This window comes from Portunus trituberculatus, chromosome 39, assembly GCF_017591435.1.
Source record: "Portunus trituberculatus isolate SZX2019 chromosome 39, ASM1759143v1, whole genome shotgun sequence".
NCBI lineage: Eukaryota > Metazoa > Arthropoda > Malacostraca > Decapoda > Portunidae > Portunus > Portunus trituberculatus.
Window position 1 is genome coordinate 21,761,089 of NC_059293.1, and position 7,500 is coordinate 21,768,588.

At 45.3% G+C, this 7,500-nt stretch overlaps 1 long non-coding RNA gene and 1 other non-coding gene across 2 annotated transcripts in view; one reads left to right on the forward strand and one right to left on the reverse strand.

Annotated features, from left to right (window-relative positions):
• The window catches only part of LOC123515379, a 183,102-nt gene that overhangs the window by 26,924 nt on the left and 148,678 nt on the right, over nucleotides 1–7,500 (forward strand). The window lies entirely within an intron of this gene.
• Trnaa-ugc lies at nucleotides 5,865–5,936 on the reverse strand. The gene has a single exon. It is a non-coding gene; the product is annotated as a tRNA-Ala (tRNA).

The window sequence follows — 7,500 nt, forward strand, 5'->3', positions numbered from 1 at the left end:
GAGAGAGAGAGAGGGATTGCTGGTGCGTGTTAGTCTAAGAAAAAGTTAAGAATAAAAGTTAAAAAAAAACTTACCGAGATGATACGTGGAAGAAGAGAAAGAGAAGGAAAAGGAGGAGGTTTTCAATGCGATTCCAGGGATTGGGAATGTTGAATAACCGAGGACAGAGAGAGAGAGAAAGTCCTGGAAGGGGAGTGTAGTGACCTCTCCCTGTCTCTCTCTCTCTCTCTCTCTCTCTCTCTCTCTCTCTGGAAGGCTAAAGAACTGGAAAAATTAAGAACTATGGAACTGCAAGGCTTAAAAGAACAAGATGGAAGATGAGGTGGTGATAGTGGTGGTGGTGGTGGTGGTGGGGTTGGTGTTCTGGTGTTTTGGTGGGTTAGTATTTTGGTGTGATGGGGTTAGTGGGTTGGTGGGGTGGTGAGGGTGGTGGGGGTGGTGGGGATGGTGGGCTGGCTGGGATCCTGAGAGCGAGAGCCGTGAATCAATATATTGGGGGATTATTGTTGTCAGCTCGACCCAGCCCTCGCTCCTGTATGGGGGTTGGGCAGTGGGGGGGGGAGGGGAAGGTGGGGTGGAGGGGTGGGTGGAGGTGGAAGAGGTGTGCATCTTTCATCCAGTCTTTTTTTTTCTCTCTATATATCTTTTTTCTCCCTTTCTTCCATGTCTCAACCTTTTCTCTCTTTTCCCTCTTTTCTCTCTTTTTCAGTTCGTGTTGTTTCCCTTCCCTCTCTCTCTCTCTCTCTCTCTCTCTCTCTCTCTCTCTGTTTCTCTGTTTCTTTTTTCTTCATTTCTGTTGTATTTGCCTCCACATTTCCTTTCTTTCTTTTTTTATTTTCTATCTCCTTTCTAATTCTTCTTTTTCTCTGTTTTGTGCTGGTCTGTTTGTCCGTTTCTATCTCTCACCCTTCCTTAAGCTTACCATAATTCCTTCTTTTTCCTTCTTTCTCCTTTTTAATCCATCCGTCTTTCCTCTTCCTCTACATTCCATTCCTTTCATCCAATTTCCATTTTCTCTTACTTCTCTTTCCTTTAATACTCTTTCCCCCTTTCTCTCCTTTACCTTCCTTCCTTCAAACCCACTTCTCTCCTCTTTCCCCATCACTCTTACTTCACTTCCCTTCCATACCTTTCCAGCAATCTCTTCTACTTTCCTTTCCTTTCCCTCAACAACCTCCTCTCCTCCTTCTCTTTCCCTCTCTCACTCATACATCCTCCTTCCCTCTTCCTCGCTTCACTGCCCACAGCTTGCCTCATCCCCGGCCCCCGCTTCTCCAGGTCCCTTCCTACACCTGCCCCGCCTGAGTGCCTTTCCTAATAGTCTCTGGTCATCTGGAAGTCTTAAGGTGTGTGGATTCCAAGTGAGGGAGTTTGTTACCTCGCTGGCTCTTCACTGGGCTTTCGGTAGCTCGCTTGGTCTTGTTTGGTCATATTCGGTACTGCTCGATCTTGTTCTGTACCCTGCAAGTCTTGTGGTTCTGTAGTTCTGTACATTGGTGGGGCTTTGGTGTGTAATTATTCTTGTCCTGTGTGTGTTTTTGTAAGTTCTTTTCTTTCTAATGTTTCTACTACTACTACTGTTACTACTACTACTACTACTACTACTACTACTACTACTGCTACTGCTACTACTACTGCTGATGTTGCTGCTTTTACTACTGCTCTTACTGTTGTTGTTGCTTCTGCGTGTGTCCCTCCTCCTCCTCCTCCTCCTCCTCCTCCTCCTCCTCCTCCTTCTCCTCCTTTTCGATAACGTTATCACCGCCTTATCTTATCACCTCCTTCACATTACTGATACAATTTCCAGCGAGATACAGTTAGTTGCCTTTGCACGCTCTATATTCCACGAGGCGGGAGCAAACTGCTGCGAGACACGGAGGGAGGAGCACCGAGACGCCAACACGCCAAATAAGAAATAAGAACACACACACACCAATCACGTAAAAAGTAACGACAGTGGCGGCAAACTTAATAACAAGGCAAGGACAGGAGAGAGAGGGGTAGGAGAGGACAGCGTTCAGGTATCTATCCCTTCCCAGAACGCGACATTACGTTAAAAGTAAGAGATTGCGACGGAAGCATGACGTTATTACAAGACATGGTACCTGGTGATATAGAAGAGAACATACCACGCCACTCCAAGCCAAGCCAAGCCAAGACAAGACGAGCCAAGATAAGACAAGGGAAGACAAGACAAGCCAAGCCAAGACAGGCCAAATCAAGCCAACTCCTCCGTTCTTGTGTGACGTTCCTCGAATAGCTTATAAATAGAGAAGGTCTATTAGAGACTGCGAGGAGTGGATGTGCTAGAATTATTGTCCCTTAAAGAAAACGAGAAGGTTTGGTTGTGGAATATTTATGTCATTGAAACATTATTGTGGATCATAGGATTAGAGAGAGAGAGAGAGAGAGAGAGAGAGAGAGAGCTATGATGTAAGAATTGACTTACATTCTCTCTCTCTCTCTCTCTCTCTCTCTCTCTCTCTCTCTCTCTCTCTCTCTCTCTCTCTCTCTCTCTCTCTCTTCCTTTATTACATTCCTTCTTGTGTGTTGTCTCTTCCTCTATTTATTCTCATCTCTGTACTCGTTTCTCCTTCATTCTCTCTCTCTCTCTCTCTCTCTCTCTCTCTCTCTCTCTCTCTCTCTCTCTCTCTCTCTCTCTCTCTCTCTCTCTCTCTCTCTCTCTCTCTCTTCTCTCTCATTTTTCTCTGTTTCCTTTTTTTTATTCTTTGCCCTCTTTCATTTGTCTCTCTCTTTCTTTCTGTTCTTTATCTTTTCTTATCTTTTCTCGTTTAGTTTATTCTCTCATTTCTCTCTCTCTCTCTCTCTCTCTCTCTCTCTCTCTCTCTCTCTCTCTCTCTCTCTCTCTCTCTCTCATTCTTTTCTTCTCTCTTTCTTTCTTTTTTCTCTCTCTGTCTTTCATTCTTTCTTTTTCCCTTTCTCAGTTATCTTGACTTTCTCTTCCTTCCTTCCTTCCTTCTCTAATTATGTCTCTCCATCCTTTCTTCCTTCTTCCTATTTTTTTTCTCCTTCATCCATTCCTTCTTTCCTTCTCTTCTCTCCTTTCCCTACTTTTCTTCCTTCCTTCATTCCTACTTTTCATCGTTAGTTTTTTTTCCTCTCCTTCCATCTTTCCTTCCTTCTTTCCTTCATTTATTCCTTCCTTCTCATTTTCTTCTTTTTTTCCTTCATTGTCCTCCTTGTCCTCCTTCGAGCCTCGCGGGATTAAGCTGCTGAGATTGAGCAAGAGAGAGAGAGAGAGAGAGAGAGAGAGAGAGAGAGTTGAAAAGGTTAAGTTTGGCTAAATCTCACTTTAAATTATTCGTTAAGTAAAAAAAACCTCTGTCTCACCACCACCACCACCACCACTACCACCACCACCACCACCACCACCACCACCACCACCTCACCATACTTAGAACCAATTAGTAAAGAGGGCGTCTCAGAACCAGCGCCAGCCAGGACCTGTTAACCACGCAGTGTGATGGATAGATAGTGTTGCAGGGCGCCCGTCACGTCCCCGTCGGCGCCTCCTTCGTGTAGGGGACAGTGGGCCTTGTTCTGGAGGACCGTAAAGGTGATGGGTGAAGGAGTGGGGAAGGAGGAGGAGGAGGAGGAGGTAAAGGATGTGTGATTTAGGATGTCTTGGGAGAGGCTGTGAGAGGTTGGGAGAGGTTGGGAGAGGTCCGGCTGTATGCTCAGAAGGAGGAGGAGTGAGAGGAGGAGGAAGAGGAGGAGGAGGAGGAGGAGGAGGAGGAGGAGGAGGAGGAGGAGGAGGAGGAGGAGGAGGAGGAGGAGGAGGAGGAGGAGGAGGAGGAGGAGGAGATATTGATAGACGTGACTGACTTTATTCTTAATCATATCAGTTTATTTCCCAGAGAGAGAGAGAGAGAGAGAGAGAGAGAGAGCATCGTAGAATTGGTGATAGACAAAGGAACACAAGAAACACGAGAATGACTAAAAGGAGAAGGAGAAAGAGAAGGTGAAGAAGGAAGAGGAGGAGATGAAAGAAAGGAGGAGTAGGAGATGACAGGAGGAGGAGAGGAGGGAGGAGAGTGGTGACAGGAAGCGCGTGGTGGTGTTTGTGTGGTGTCCTGTGGTGAGTGGTGAGTGGTGAGTGGTGAGTGTCTTGGTGAGGGAGTGGTGGGCGGGGAGTGGGCGTGCATACGAGACGAGACGAGGCACAAAAGCAGAACACAAAGGAACAGGAAGGATGAACACAAGACCAAATTAACCACCTCAGTACTGGGACACATTTTTACCTTGAGATTTGTGTACGACTAGACCATTTTATTGACATTAGGAAGGGTCTATGGAGGTCAGAAGGTTAATGGCCACAGTCTTCACATTTTAGACCCTCACATGAGTTTCTGAAGCTGTATAGAATCACCAAATAGTAAGCAGAATGAATATGGAAACGCGTCATGGTACTGAAGAGGTTAAGTAAGGTAAGGTTAGGTTAGGTTAGATAAGGTTTGGTTAGGTTAGGTTGCTAAGTTAAGTAAGGCTGGGTTAGGTTAGTTTAAGTTAGGTAAAGTAAGGTTAGGTTAGGTTAAGTCTGTCTGTCTGTCCCTCCCTCTGTCTTTAAATTCACCTCATTATTACCGTCATTAAGTTAGGTTAGGTTAGGTTAGGTTAAGTTAAGGTATGCCTGTCTGTCTGTATGTATGTATGTCTTTTTGTGCGTTTCTCTTTAAATTAATCTCATTATTACCATCATTAGGTTAGGTTAGGTTACGTCATGCCTGTCTGTCTGTCTGTCTGTCTGTGTGTCTGTGTGTCTGTGTGTCTGTCTGAGTGAGTGAGAGCTGTTTCCTTCCTTTGTCTTTTAAGTCATCTCATTATTACCATCATTATCATTTTTTTCACCATTATTCTTTATAAGTCACGTACACAATCTTCTCTTTTTTCCTTCTTCTTCATCTTCACTTCCTCATCTCATTACCTTTCCTCCTCCTCCTCTTCCTCCTCTTCCTCCTCCTCTTCCTCCTCCTCCTCCTCTTCTTCCTCCTCCTCCTCGTCACCTGTTGTAATCTCGTCATACTCACGTCGTCCTCTTTCTCTTCTCTCCTCCTCTTCCTTCTTCCTCTTCCCTCTTCCTCTTCTCCTTCTCCCTCCTCTTTGTGACTCATTACCCACCATCCATGCTTCCGCTCCTGTCATCACCATCACCATCTTGCCATCATCACCATCATCCTCATCACCATTATTCTCTCTCATTCATCTTTGTGTCTCTTTAGTTTCACCACTCTCTCTCTCTCTCTCTCTCTCTCTCTCTCTCTCTCTCTCTCTCTCTCTCTCTCTCTCTCTCTCTCTCTTTCATTTCCCCCAGCAAGTCTCCCGGGGACTCCGACATTCACCGCTGCAAATATTCAATACCCCACGCCAAAAATAGATCTGCCAACACACACACACACACACACACACACACACATACATACATACATACATACATACATACATTACATACGTTTATTTTACTTTCACTGCCTTATTTTCTCCTCTTCTTTATCAATTGTTTATTCTTTTCACTGCCTTTCTTTCATTCCTTCCCCGCTTCTCACTCCTTAACGACGAAAAAGCCGTGAAATAACAACAATACTAACAATGACAATGGAAATAACGATAGAATATGGAAAATACGTTAACTGTCTTGAAAAACCTGGCTAGCTTTCTCTGGGGACCTCATCAGTTATCGTGGGGAGAGAGCAAAGCGTTTCTAAATATGGCCGTCTCTGTCTGTCTATCTTTCTGTCTCTGTCTCTTGATTTTATTGCCTGTAGAGAAGCAGGATATATATTTCTTTAACAATAATATTAAAAAAAAAACAACGATGAAATATAAAAAATAAAAAAGAATGGTGTTGGAGGTGCCGGGGATCGAACCCGGGGCCTTTCACATGCAAAGCGAACGCTCTACCACTGAGCTACACCCCCTTCTAATATCGCCGTAACGCTTTCATTCAAACTCCCGCTGTGTTATGTTCGCGATGGCTGGATGGCTGGACGAATGGATGTTAGTTCACCTTCACTCCATCTTGTTTTTTGTATAATTTAAGCCTTATTGTTCTTCCCCTCTCTCTCTCTCTCTCTCTCTCTCTCTCTCTCTCTCTCTCTCTCTCTCTCTCTTATGCCCGTATCAGAAACGCTCTGTTCTCTCACCAGAACTGTAAAAACCTGCTAAAAAAACGTTCTGCTCTCTCACCAGGAATATTTTCCAAGGCCACAGAGTGTTTCTCCAATTAATAATAAGGAAATATTGTCACTCAGCCTCTAGAACCATAAAAACACCTTAAAAACCCGTGTACACGTAAATATAGCCCTTTGAAATAGTGGAGGTGAAGCGCAAAAGTGTTTGAGAACATGAGTCTGTGTTGAGTCAATAGGGAGGTTTAAAAAAGACTGGATATTGAGAGATTAGGGATAGATAGACATTATTTCTCCCTCTTCCTATCGTGAGTATAAAATGTAGAAAGGAAGACAGGTATTGGTAAGCTGATAGGCAGGTAGGCAGACAGGTAGGTAGTAGGTAGTAGGTCATTCCCTCGAGCCTCGCCCCACACCCAGCCAGCCAGCCTGCATGTGTCTCCCTCGCCATAGACACAGACTGATGCAGGCAGCGATAAGTAATTACCCCGCATTAATATTAGCTTTGATGCTTTGGCTCATTGACATATTGCGGGGCTGTGATATAAGAGAGAGAGAGAGAGAGAGAGAGAGAGAGAGAGAGAGAGAGAGAGAGAGAGACTGTGGATGTATTTTTTTTTTAATATTCTCTCTCTCTCTCTCTCTCTCTCTCTCTCTCTCTCTAGGTAAAACGAAAAAGAAATACGAGAAAGAAAAAAACAAGGAGGAGAAGGAAAAGGAAGAAGAAGAGGAGATTAGCAGCAGTAGGAGGAGGAGGAGGAGGAGGAGGAGGAGGAGGAGGAGGAGGAGGAGGAGGAGGACAAGAAGGAGGACTGAGAGGAGCTTCTGGTCTTCCTCTGAGTGGCTGTGGATGGAAGAGGAAGTAGAAGACAGAGAGAGAGAGAGAGAGAGAGAGAGAGAGAGAGAGAGAGAGAGAGAGAGAGAGAGAGAGAGAGAGAGGGCTAATTTCCGACCCTGGGCCACGAGAGGGCGCGATAAAGGAAGGATCTTTGGTCGGTGCAGGACGCGGCCAGACTGATAAAGTGAGGATAAGGGAGAGAGGGAGGGAGAGAAGGAGAGGGAGAGAGGGAGAGGGAGGGAGGTAGGGAGGGATGGAGGGAGAGAGAGAGTGGAGGAGTAGAGGGCATAGGGAGGAGAAAAAAGAGACAGGGGTCAGTGTAGTACGGATGGACAGAGAGAGAGAGAGAGAGAGAGTGTGTGTGTGTGTGTGTGTGTGTGTTCCATCAGTCTTCCAGCGGTGGTGTAAACGAATAGCAAATGCAGAGAGAGAGAGAGAGAGAGAGAGAGAGAGAGAGAGAGAGAGAGAGAGAGAGAGAGAGAGAGAGAGAGAGAGAGAGATTCACCCCTCACCTCT